Source organism: Leucopleurus acutus, assembly GCF_964270905.1.
Source record: "Leucopleurus acutus genome assembly, chromosome: 13".
Lineage (NCBI taxonomy): Eukaryota > Metazoa > Chordata > Mammalia > Artiodactyla > Delphinidae > Leucopleurus > Leucopleurus acutus.
Window position 1 is genome coordinate 51,518,112 of NC_139155.1, and position 13,009 is coordinate 51,531,120.

General features: G+C 44.7%; 1 long non-coding RNA gene across 1 annotated transcript; it reads right to left on the minus strand.

The window, feature by feature from the left end:
* Positions 1-1,669: 1,669 nt before the first annotated feature.
* On the minus strand, positions 1,670-12,305 carry LOC309970699. The gene is made up of 3 exons (XR_014326698.1): positions 12,086-12,305; positions 10,576-10,659; positions 1,670-2,267 (listed from the first exon to the last, which is right to left on the minus strand). It is a non-coding gene; the product is annotated as an uncharacterized lncRNA (long non-coding RNA).
* Between the last annotated feature and the right edge of the window lie 704 nt (positions 12,306-13,009).

Below are 13,009 nucleotides of genomic sequence, written 5' to 3' on the forward strand. Positions count from 1 at the left end.
CCCCTTTCAACCTGAATTATCCAGTCATTTATACATGGAAAGTGTTAAAATTTTATTTATTAAAACATTATTCCTGTCCCATACTTTCTGTATTCTTTTTCAAGTATATTTTGCCTACTATCTGCCCTTCATATCTATCTCCTTCCTGCTAACCCTTTATAAATCTTTGTTCATTTCCGTTTAATTTCATTCATTTTCCTCACTCCCATCCTGTGAGTACTTGGTGTGTTTCCAGCTGAACTGATCTTTTTTCTGCTGCTTCCATTGTGCTCTTTATTTCTAAGTCACCTTCTTTGCTATGTTCTACCAGTGCTTGTTTCACCTCCTGTTGTCTTACTAAGTATTTTCTGAACTATTAACTGTCTTTTATTTTGTTTTTAGTTTTACTTGAGCTTCTATTTTTTAAAGATGATTGCCTCACTAGGTTGTTTTTTTATTCTTATTAAATTCATGACAGTATATTGGGTCACAAATTTCATCTGTTTTGCGGCACTATTTCTGTAGTGAATCTTTTTCAACTCTTACTCGTTTGTTTTTCTAGTTTCTTTATCCTTTTTTCATGTATAGATACCACGCTAGCTCCTTTTTGATTACGCATCTTAAGTGAGGTGAGGCTTTCTGAATCAGCTGTTTGCAAGAAATTTAAGTTGGGGGAGGGCCATGGCTATAATCGAAGCTAACAGGAAATCTCCTTAAACATAAGGTTTTATGGATGAGAGACAACTTTTAGTTGTCAACTTTTCCTTTCTCCTCCTGAAGCTGCAGAGCTGCACGCAGGGAGATCTTTCTCCTTCCCCTGACTCACCAACACACTAAATGATGGCTTTTTCATTATTACTGAGTATCTGAGTCGTCAGATTGCTCAGTTTTCTGGAACTCTGGTCACATGGCCCTTCCCTTTAGAATAGTGATGCTCCAAAATAAAGGGCTACAGTTGATCTGCCAGTGCCACCATCATCACTACTGTTATTGAATTCTGTAACCTCAACCACCTTCTTCAATCCAGGTTCAAGACTAGGACATGGAACATAAGAAAGTGTGAAGTAATTTCCAGAATGGGATGACTTCTGTGAAGGGTAAGGTCCTGATTGAATGGCCATCAGCACATCTGAAGGCATAAATTCTCTGTTTAAGACAAGAAGTCACCTATTGCCCTTAAAATACATCTTATCACATTTCAGTTATATCATCTGGGAAGATAGATGATCCTGGAAAATAAAGGACACCAACCTCTGCTAAAGCTAGGATTTTCAGGAATAAAAGCAGGAGCACACCTCAGGCAAGAGCAACAAAAGCAACAAATAAACAAACGAGACTACATCAAACTAAAAAGCTTTTGCACAACAAAGGAAACCATCAGCAAAACAAGGAGGCAACCTACTGAATGGGAGAAGATATTTGCAAATGGTGTCTCCAATAAGGGGTTAATATCCAAAATACATAAAGAACTCACACAACCCAATATCAAAACCACAAATGATCCAGTTAAAAATGGGCAGAGGACCTGAACAGACATTCCCAAGGAAGACATATAGATGGCCAACAGACACATGAAATGATGTTCAACATCACTAATCATCTGGAAAATTCAAATCAAAACCACGCCTGTCAGAATGGCTATTATCAAAAAGACAACCAAAAACAAGCATTGGTGAGGATGTGCAGAAAAAGGAATCATCGTGCCCTATTGGTGGGAATGTAAATTGGTGCAGCCACTATGGAAAACAGTATGGAGGTTCCTCAGAAAATTAAAAATAGAACTACCATATAATCCAGCAATCCTACTCCTGTGTATTTATTGAAAAGAATTGAAATCAGGATCTCAAATAGATGTTAGCACTCCCATTTTCATCGCAGCACTATTCACAGGAGCCAAGATGTGGAAACGAGCTAAATGCACATCGATAGAGGAATGGATAAAGAAAATGTGTCTATACATGTAATAGAATGCTAAACAGCCTTTACGAAAAAGAAGATAATTCTGCGATACGCAACAATATGGGTGAACCTTGAGGATATTATGCTAAGTGAAATAAGCCATCACAGAAAGACAAATATTGCATTATTCCTCTTATTCATTCTTTATAACAACTCTACAAAGCATGTGTGATTATCCAACATTTTGCAAATGTAGTACTTAAGGCTCACAGAGGGTAAGAAACTTGACAGAGTCATCCAGTGAGCAAGGTCCACAGCTGGGATTCAAACACAGGCCCCCAAATCTTCTTTGCCGTGTTCTTTGGAGGCTCAGGCAAGGGCTGCTGCTTCTGAGGAGAGGAGAATGGGCAGAGCCTAAGATCCTGCAGGGAGGCAGGCCTGATCCTGAGAAGGGGCCCAGGTCTCAGGGGGAGATTTGCCCAGGGAACTCACAATGCTGTGAGCTCCATACCTCCCTCCTCCAGCCAGCAATTTCCATCGCCACCAGACAGCTGTTTGAAATACTACAGCTCCAATCCCCATGACCCTCTTGGAATTCTTCCACCATCCCCACAGCCTCAAAGTCCCAGTATGGGAAATTGTGCTTTAGAGAGATGTTATGAATATTAAGGAACAAGTGATTATAAATCTCTTGGCAAACAGACAGTCCTATAGAAATGTTAAATAACCGTATGTTCCCATTTAACTTCATTTATAGTGTTTGGTTGAAACGAAGACATTCTGCCTCTTGTTTAGGACTTACACTCTTCAGTATTTGTAAAAAAGTCATTAGCCACCTCTTACGTAAGGCTTAGGGAAGTTCTCTTCATCTTCATGCCATCTGCATCGGAGGACTTTCTTTTAGGGGGTGGAGGGTGGGAGGTGGTGTGGAGGGCTAGTCTGCTCTGAATGCCTTGTAGTTGGCTGGGTCTGTTACAAATAATCTCTTAATTATGTGACTTTACTCGGGTCAAAAGGCTTCATCAACTCACTGACTCTCCAAGGGCATTTCCAGGTCATTAAAAAATCTAAGTTCTGTACAGTCGGCCTTCGTCTTGGACAACAGATAAGACTCCACGTGATTCCTTTCCACGTGTTTCCATTTGTTGTGTGACAACATCCTCCTCCCACCCCCGAATTAGTGTACACGTCTCCAAAATCCAATTATTCATAAAAACGTGGGACCTGTTTCTGGATAAATGTTATCCATAAGTGTTCCAAGAAACTTTAACCTTAACTACTTCATAATAATTAATAGTTCTAAATTAATCTAGAGAGCCTTTCACTAGAGTTGCCAAAAAGGAACTTAACTACTTTGAGAGCCTTTACTCTGCTCTCATCCCACGCTTCCACGGAAGTTCCAAAGAGACGTAGCGGAAAGGTGACGGCCATAGGAGAACGAGATGAAATGAGTCTCTGGTTCGCTGCAGACTGGACAGTCCACCTTCCACTTCCCTGAGCTGGAGTCTAGAATCCCTCTAGGTTCTTCCTACCATTGGGGGTACCTCTGTTTTTCCTCTCTCCTCGGTGGAGTTAATCAGTACTTTCCACTTCTCTAGAATTGCCCTCCAACATCGACTGTTCCACTATTGGTGGAGGCCATCGGACGGACCACAGTCTTTTGTGGCTTCATCTCCTCCTCACTTTGACACAGTCTTGAAAGTCTGTCTGCCCTCAGTGCCCAAGTCCCTCTCTCTGGCCTGATTATAGCACCCAGGCCCCAAAGACAAAGTTTCTGGGGATCTGGGGTTCAGAAATGCCTCACCAGACTCTTCTTCTGCATCTTTAGTAAACTGAGTACTAAGATGTTTTAAAGCACTGAGGTCTTCATTTATACCCTTTAAATATCTGTAGACAGTTATCATGGCCCTCAGTCAAGCATCACACTTACCCAGCTCTGCCCTCTCTCAGAAAATGTATGGGAACAGCATTTGTGCTGTTTCAGAAGATCCGTGACGGCACCAAACAGACTCTGACTCCCTCGTTATCAGATACAGAGGTGAACTGTCTTTACCTTGCACACAGGGAAGCTTCTCCACCTCTTCGTAGGAACTTCCCGTGCAGCCTGCAAACACTGGGGATGTGGTCAAATAGCTATCAGTAAATAACATTTTATTGAGCAGATTTTCATAGTGGTAAGAGTCTTCTCTTCCCTTTTTCTCTAAACTGCTTTTCCTCCTCTATTTCTGTTTGCTCTTATCTTCTAGTAAAATGTGTGAATCTGTACTTTGTAGCCAACTTGGAACAGATTTCACTATGCATTCTTGAAGGACAGCAATTATAATAGTACTTGCTGGTGTGTGTATGGGGGGGCAGGGATGCCAAATAAGTGAGTGAGTGGATAAATAAATACCTGAACAAATGAATACAATTGCAGAAAGGAGTCATCAGGAAATAGGAGATAACATAAAAAGAAGGAAGAAAATCTGTTTACATTTCTACATTCACTACTGATGTTGTACTGTGACTGAAATAGTAAATCCTAAGAAAACTGTGATGACTGAGAAAGGCACATAGCAATGTGCTGGCTTTGGCGACAGACAGCCTTAAACTTGAATCCCGACCCCACCACTTATGAGCCTCCTAAACCTCTCCAGGCCTCAGTTTTCTCTTCTTTCTGAGGCAGGTCGAAACAGCCATCATACCCACGTCACTGAATTCACAGTAGAAGGATGTCGTAAAGTGCTTGCCACTGTACCTCGCACAAGGAGTGCTTAACAAATGTAATTACCTCTGGATGGCTTTCTAGCAAGTGTTAAAGACATTTCTTCTTTTTGCTAAACATACGACATTCGGTCCATGGATCTATTCTCTCGTATCTTCTAATTCTCGTCTCCTGTTTTTAAATCCTTCATGTTTATTTTACTGAAGTAATTCCCATACTCTTTTTAGATTAGGATTTAGTAAGTAATGCCTTTGCTGTGTCTTGACCAGCTTTTGGAGGACAGGGTCAAAGACCAAGGTGATGTTGGCTCCGTACCCAGCTGTACGCTGAGTCCTCTAGTAGTCCCACCCTTCCCATTTTTTTTTAAATTTATTTATTTATGGCTGTGTTGGGTCTTCGCTTCTGTGCGAGGGCTTTCTCTAGTTGCGGCGAGTGGGGGCCACTCTTCATCGCGGTGCGCGGGCCTGTCACTATCACGGCCTCTCTTGTTGCGGAGCACAGGCTCCAGACGCGCAGGCTCAGTAGTTGTGGCTCACGGGCCTAGCTGCTCCGCGGCATGTGGGATCTTCCCAGACCAGGGCTCGAACCCGTGTCCCCTGCATTGGCAGGCAGATTCTCAACCACTGTGCCACCAGGGAAGCCCCCACCCTTCCCATTTTTGATGATGCAACTGCACTGGAGCATAAAATAAAGGAGAGTGCTCCGGCAAGCAGAGAAATGTCTCTCAACATAAATCAGAAGGAGGAGAAAGGCAAATGAGCATTTTTCAAATTCTAAAGGTATCGTTTGAATGGTCTCTCTTCCAGAATTTCTTATCTGAAGTTGGAAAATAGATTCTTGGAATCCTGTCTGCCATTAAAACTTGGAAGTTTTGCAAGCACCCCAACAGGGCAGGCATCTTAGACGTGGTGCCGCCATGTTGCCTGTAAACTCAATCCGGGTCCCATTCTGTTAGTCCCCTCAAAGCAAAACTGCACAACTGGGATTATCCTGGACACTATCACAACTGACAAGTGAGTCAAGACAAGAAAAAGGAGCCAGAAGTGAGTTTGCTGTGAGTGGGAAAGGAAGGAGCAGCAAGGCAATTTAGCTGAGAGACTTGGGGACTGAGGGCTTCATAAGATTAAGAAAATAACGAGGGCCTCCCTGGAGGCGCAGTGGTTGGGAGTCCGCCTGCCGATGCAGGGGACGCGTATTTGTTCCCTGGTCCGGGAGGATCCCACATGCCGCGGAGCGGCTGGGCCCGTGAGCCATGGCCGCTGAGCCAGCGCGTCCGGAGCCTGCGCTCCGCGAGGGGAGAGGCCACAACAGTGAGAGGCCCGCGTACCGCAAAAAAAAAAAAAAAAAAAGAAAAGAATGAATCCCCAAATTGACAGCTGTTGGCCAGGGAAACCTCAAAATGCCATTTTTGTTTAGGGTTCAATTGTCTTTGCAGATAGGGGTGTTCATGCAAGGTGGGCTGCTTGGTGTGACTGAAGTAGAGGACACTGAGTCCATGGATGGAGAAATTATGTGCCAGCCCCCACAGTCAGCTTTTGCAGGAATTGTCTCCTTTGTTAACCCTTACAAACCACCCATGAGTAAGGTGTTATGGCTATTTCCCATCTTACAGAAGGGGAAACTGAATGGAGAGACATGAAGTAACTTGACCAAGCTCATACAGGGTTGGGATTCCCACTCTGGCACAGGGACTCCTGGGCCATGCTCCTAACCACTGTGCAATCTGGCCCCTTTAGCAACCCGGAAAGAAGACACAGTGATATGTTAGAGGTATTTACCTAAGCCCTGTCCTAGGGCCGAGATACATCAGGGTTGCTGAAAGTGCATTTCCTACTTTAGCATGGTGGGAAGAAATGTGGGTATTCCAGTATGTTCATGGGGAAGAGGAGAGAGACTTGGTGGAGGATAGAATGTGGAGTGGTAAAGTGTGTATGTAGCACACAAGACACGTGCCCACGGGTTCGAGCCCTGGTCCGGGAAGATCCCACATGCCGCAGAGCACCTAAGCCTGTGCACCACAACTACGGAGCCTGCGCTCTGGAGCCTGCGAGCCACAGCTACTGAGCCTACATGCCACAACTATTGAAGGCTGGGTGCCTAGAGCCCGTGCTTTGCAACAAGAGTAGCCACTGCAATGAGAAGCCCGCGCACCGCAACAAAGAGTAACCCCCACTCACCGCAACTAGAGAAGCCTGCGCGCAGCAACAAAGACCCAACGCAGCCAAAAATAATAAATAAATAAAATTAAGGACTTAAGCGCACACACACACACACACACACACACACACACGTGTGTCCACACACACTCACTCAGTGTCCACAAGAAGCCCCAGGCAAGATGGTGCTCAGTCCTTTTTACCAGTTTCCTCCTACCCAATGCCATGGGTAGCACACTCTTACCTTTCCCTTACCATCCTCACATGTCTTACCCCCCAAATCCTGAACACCCAAGCTAGCATATTCCTTCCCGTCATCTGGATATCCAGGTTTCCAGTTGTAACTTGGATCTTCATTTCTCTTTGTTCTTTGAAAGCTGCAGACACAGAGACTTGCTGCTTACTTATTATATCCTTATGCTCAAAATTCTGGCTGAAATTGATAGCCCTGAAATTAAACCACAGTAGAAAAAAACTTAACATGAAATAAAAGTAGCACTTCTTTTTAAAAATATTTTCATGAGCTTTTGTGTCATTCTGACTACTGGAAATGTCTTCCTGTGAAACTCATATATTTTTTGAGCTTAACACTTCAGTCATTATGATCACTTTACATTTTCACCTCTTCTAACTGGGTTTTTGCAACTTGGAGATCAAGTTTGTTGCATAACATTAACAGCTAATAAATTAGGCTCCCCTTTGCCATTTTCCTGCGCAGGCCTGTTGGAGCCAGGACCTCATGGAATTTGGCGGGAACCTATTCCCAGTCTGATCCTCTCCTTGGCCTCTAAGGTCAGGATTCCGTGTCAGAGCTCTGCTGTTGCTGATGAGGGGGTGGATGTGAGAGTCGCCATGATGGGTCCATAAGCTTGTCTCTGAAGCCCTCTGAACCAACATGATCCAGAATTTTTTACCTTTCAGAGAAGAAATGTGCATGTACTATGTATTATGTAACATCTCCCACTGGGGTCTAGGACGGCACCCCCAATCAAACACATTAATATTTCTGTAGGTAAATATATGAATATTCCCACTAAAAGGGGTAAATGTGAAACATAAACAGTCTAGCCTCAGGTCAGGTTAGCTTTGACTGTCAGGACCTTCACGGTTGCCAGATGAGTTACCAAAGCCCTTTTGGTTTTCAGTTGTTTAGGATTGGGGATTTTATGGGGAAGAGATTGTGGACCTGCAAATGCAAGTCGCTTCCTTTTATCGCGCGTTTGTTTGTAGGCTCTCTGTAATCCCAACAGGAGCCTGCACAGGAAGGTACGGTTGTTCTAAGCTTCCTGTCGTGGATGAGGAAACTTCCAAGTGAAGAGTCTAGGAGATCGGCCTGAGGTCTCAGAGCTAGAACGGGGGCTCAAAGCTGGCGTTATCTAAATCAATGTGAGGCTGCCGCGAAGTTCTCCCCCTGAGAAAATAACCAGCGCGGAGGCTTTTTCCTTAAGTGACAGCTTCCTGCATCTCACCTCTCTGACAAGCAGGCCCCTGGCTCCTTGGTGAGAGCTCTGCTGTCCTCACAAAGCCTGAGCTCTTCGGGCTGTCGAGTTGACACTGATCCCCTGCTCTTCAGGCAGGGCCTCTCCGTTCTCTTGCTCAAGATATTTGAAAAAGAGTTGAGTGGCCCAGACAGGCTTGAAGCAGTCATTTCCTTCCCTTCTCCTTTATTAATGGCTTTATTTCTTTGACTCCGCGGTGCTGCCCTGAGGCACCGTGGAAGGCCTGTTTATTGCCTTTGGCTGACATCAGCTTTCTCCCCCTCCACCCACAACCTTATCTCCTCCCTGCCAGCAGGACTAACCTTTGTGCCTTTCCTCCTCTGGGCTTCCCTCTCCTGCTCTGCGTGTTTCTGGGCCGAGACTGCCCGCTCCCACCGCGCCCCCCGAGAGGGTTTCTGAGGGGTGGGGCTCCCCAGCCCGTGGAATTGCGCCCTGCTCCTGGCCCCCTCCTTCTGCAAAGGGCCTGGCTGTGGGAGAGTCACAATCTGGATTGAAAATGTTCAAGCTCTGTGTGAAAAAGCTGATCGTCTTCAATGTTCTTCTGCATTTCATCTTTTCCCGGGGCGCACACTGGCCCGCACACTCTCAGCAGGCAGCGCCTGGGGCTGGGGCTCGTCTTATTGGAAACCCAGTGCAGGATCACGTGCCCCTGGGCAGCTCGCGGCTGCTTTGTGAGGACGGTGCTTGTGGTTGACACCAAGGGAACATGCAGCAGATCAAGCTTCTGTTCTCCCAGCCCTTCCTGAAGGAGCCCCTGGGTTTTTAGGCAAGGCTGGCGCTGATACGGTCTGCAGTTCACCGCTCGCCCGTTGGGTGACCACCCCAAGCGAGCTCTTACTTAACCTCTTTTTCTTTCACATCCTCACCTATAAAACAGGACTCATGAGAATACCACTCCACTTCAGACACCAGTTCCAACGTGTGCTTTTTTCACACCACCAAGCAATTCTCTCACCCCAGTTGAGTGTCCTACAGTGCAACTCAGTTCTCACCCTGTCCTCCTGGAGACAGCATCAGATCCCACAGGTTAAGGGTTCAGTTCTAACCAGACTCCTATTCAGATGCCAATGCAAGTGCTGGTTGTCACCTGTGCTTCTGACCTGTCGAAGCTGTCGATCAGAGGCTCCCAAGACCCCCATCCCTGGGTTTGATTAATTTGCTAGAGGAACTCACAGAACTCAGAGAAACATTTACTTACAGTTACCGGTTTATTAGAAAAGGATGTAACTCAGGGCAAGGTATATGGGAAGGGGCACAGAGCTTCTGCCGTCTCTGAGCTTGCTTCTCTAGCCAAATCCGTGTGTTCACCAATCCAGAAACTCTCTGAGCCCCATCCTTCCAGCTTTTTATGAAGGCATGATGGGTGAAATCATTGGCCACTGGTGATTGATTCAACCTCTAGCCTGTCTCTGTTCTATGGAGGCCTGGGGTGGGACTGAAAGTTCCAGTCCTCTAAGCCTGTGGTTTGTTCCCCAGGCAACCAGCCCCCCCTCCACACCCAGATTACTGAGAGACTTTCAAAAAGTCACTTTATGAACATAACAAAAGAGTTTTCCCACTCTCATCGCTTAGGAAATCCTAAGTGTTTTAGGACCTCTGTGCCTGGAACGTGGACTGAAACCAAATATATATTTATTATAAATCACAGTCACCAAACTCATTGACTAGTTATGAGGAGTCAGTCAATTAAATGAGCAAATGTGTGCAGCTCTCTGGACAGAGTCCCTCACCACCCCCAACCCCAACAGGAAGTCCTTAGGCCACCAAGGCTTACAAGTGCTAACGTTAAGATTGTTATCTCCCACTAGTTTCTGCACCTTCACTATTGCTACGCTATTGTCTTCCTTATTTCCTAGAATCTTGAACACCATTCATTTCAGAGCTGACAGGAGCATCAGTCATTCTTTAATTGCTTCATTTTACAGATAAGGAAAGACAAGTCCATGAACTTGCCCAGGGTGGGACCCCCCCCCCCCCCACACACACACACACAGATAGGGCTGAAACTAAAACCCAAGGATGGGGATTCCTAGTTGGTGCTCCGTACTAGGATGAGCAATCATCCTGATTGGCTAGGGACTCTTCCAGTTTTAGCACCAAAAATTCTATTCTTAGAAAACGCTCAGCCCAGGTGGTCCCCCTAACCCTGTGGTATTCATGAGCCTTGTTGCTTTATTCATCAAAACAGTATGTTTGTTGTCTGCACAACTATTTACAACAGGGGGGAAAAAAACCTTCAAATGCCAGTTCTCCATATAGGCAATATTTTAAGCCACTGAATCCTAATGTTTTATAAAATAAGCATTTTCAGTTAGCCATGCTGTTTGTTTTTACTTACCTTCTGTGTCATAGCTCATTAGGTTACTTCAAACCAAACGAGAAATCTGATGCACTTTCAAATTGACTGAGGATGAGCTCAATGCTGTTAATAATAAAAAAAAAAGTCCATCAAGTTCTAACTTTTGAGAGTAGCTTACAATCCATCAGACTTAATCCCCAAGTTTGAAAAATTTTGGCCTTCTGGAAACCATTATAAGGAGGTTTTGTTGCAAACACACCAATGGAGTAGAAATGCTATGCAAACTAAAACGTTAAATGATGGTATTAATCCAAATATGTTACCACACTGGCTGTTTCTTTTGGAAGAGCATAGGTAAATCCAAGACTTCACTTGGCCTGAAATGTGCAGGAACTCAAGAAAAGCAATTAGGGCTCCCATCAGTTTAATCTATAGCAAATATTTATTGCATGCTCAATATATGCTTGTCACAGGTGTTGGCTATTGAAGTAAATTATATTAAATAAGACAGAAAATGGCTGCTGTCTTCATGGAGTCTAGTGTAGGGAAAAAGAGAAACTAAAAGTTACACAAATAAGAATGGAATTGTATTTGTGATAAGTGCTATGAAGTAGAGTGCTGGGTGCTCTGGGAACGTTACACAGGGCACCAAATCTAAACTGAGGGAGTGACATTTAAGCTGAAATCTGAAGGATAAGTTAGCCAGGCTCTGACTTGGGGAAGTAGCATTTCAGGTAGGGAGACCAGCATGAGCAAAGGCGCTGTGGTGGGAAAAGGGTTTGGCATATACTAAGATACTGAAAGAAATTCAATGGGCCACTGACTTGATAGCCACAGGAATATTTCCATTCCTACAATGGATGATAACAATATTTTTGCAAACTCTGCCAGCAATCAGAACCTCTTCAGCAGCTCCACCATGCCACACTTGCACCAAGAGCTTCTAGTCAGCCATAGTGACGTCATAGCATCACCATTCCTGAAGGAAACCTTGACATCAGTCAGCATCCTCAAGCTGTGACTGGGGCTCAAAATGTGGATGAGGTTTGCCAAAATGCACAGAGCCAGTTAGAGGCAGAGTGGGAATTACAAACGAGATCCTTTGATCCTAAGTCCAAAACTCTTTCCACAGCATCCTTATTACCCCCCATCTTAAGATGAAAGTTTTCTTCTGAAGTCCACCCCCAGCGTCCTTTTGAGTTTTCCAACCAAGAGTGGCTTCTTCCCTGTCCCTCAGTACCATCAGAGCCTGCTAGCAGTGCTCTGCCTTCACTGCCTGAGACGTTACCCCTCACACTAGTCAGCAGGCCCCCAGCACCTACAGGGAAGTTTGTGAGTGTCTCCAATGGGGGTCTCAAAAGAAGTTCTTGCACAGTCACCATCCTTGGTTCTCCTTACTGTCTAGTATTTGAAGGCCACCATGCATTTTGTCAACAGTAACCATAATGGGAGTTATCTTAAACCTGTCTGCTTTGAAAATCACTCACTGCCTCGCCATCCCCTGTGTCTCTGCTTCTCATTAGAGCCTAGAGTCAGCATTCATCCTCACCTTTCGCCATGAGTCGTCCAACCAGAAAGTTATCAAGCACTATGTTAGGAAGATCCGCGTCATTCGCTATTGCAGAATAGATGGCAGGAAAACCCCACAGACACTCAGGATAGATCACTCAGGAAACTGTGTATCAGACTTTTCTTTTCCAATGAACACAAGGAAAGAATAATCATTTCTTTGATCCTGATGTATCCCTGCAAGGAAACATCGGTACATGTTGTCACCTCTGGGAGAGACAGGTGGGGGCCACTGCAGTCTCCTGGTTGGAAAGGGCTGCCTGCCAAAGTTTCTTAGGAATATGTGTCACTTTGTGGTATCCCTATTTTCCTCCACAGTGACATAATAATCTGGCAGAGTTTGAGGTGAACAAAGTAAGTCAATACCAGATTGTAAAACATACAAAAGTGTTCCACTAGTTCATCAAGCACTGTTTAAGAGCTTGAGAACTTCCCAGGGAAAGAAGCTCCCCTGTATTGGAGAATTTCTTGATTTGGGAAGTCAACGAGGATCCCGATTTTCTTGTCAAGTAAAGAAAAGCCACAGAGAGAAAGAATGGTTTCTAATCTTCCAGGTGGTTATGTAGATGCTACGGAAGTAAGAAGAACACTTCTGTAAAACGGTGCTTCTGAAGTTCCTCTCAGCAATCGTTCAATATTGAATGATTCCATTGAATGGAGTCTCCAGACTCCAGCCACACTGGGTCTGGAGAGGCAGAGCCTTGGTAGAATTTCATTATAAACCTCTGAGATGGAGGTCAGGGTGAGTAGCTTATTTTCACTAACACATTCTTAATAAACTGTTAGCTAAGAATCATTGCTAAATTTAGGATCAATTTGCCTTAAACTATCAAAATAACAAGTTGGTGCCCGTATAACATGGCTTCTTATTGAAAAGAGAGAATACACCTTTGCAGGGCTGAAT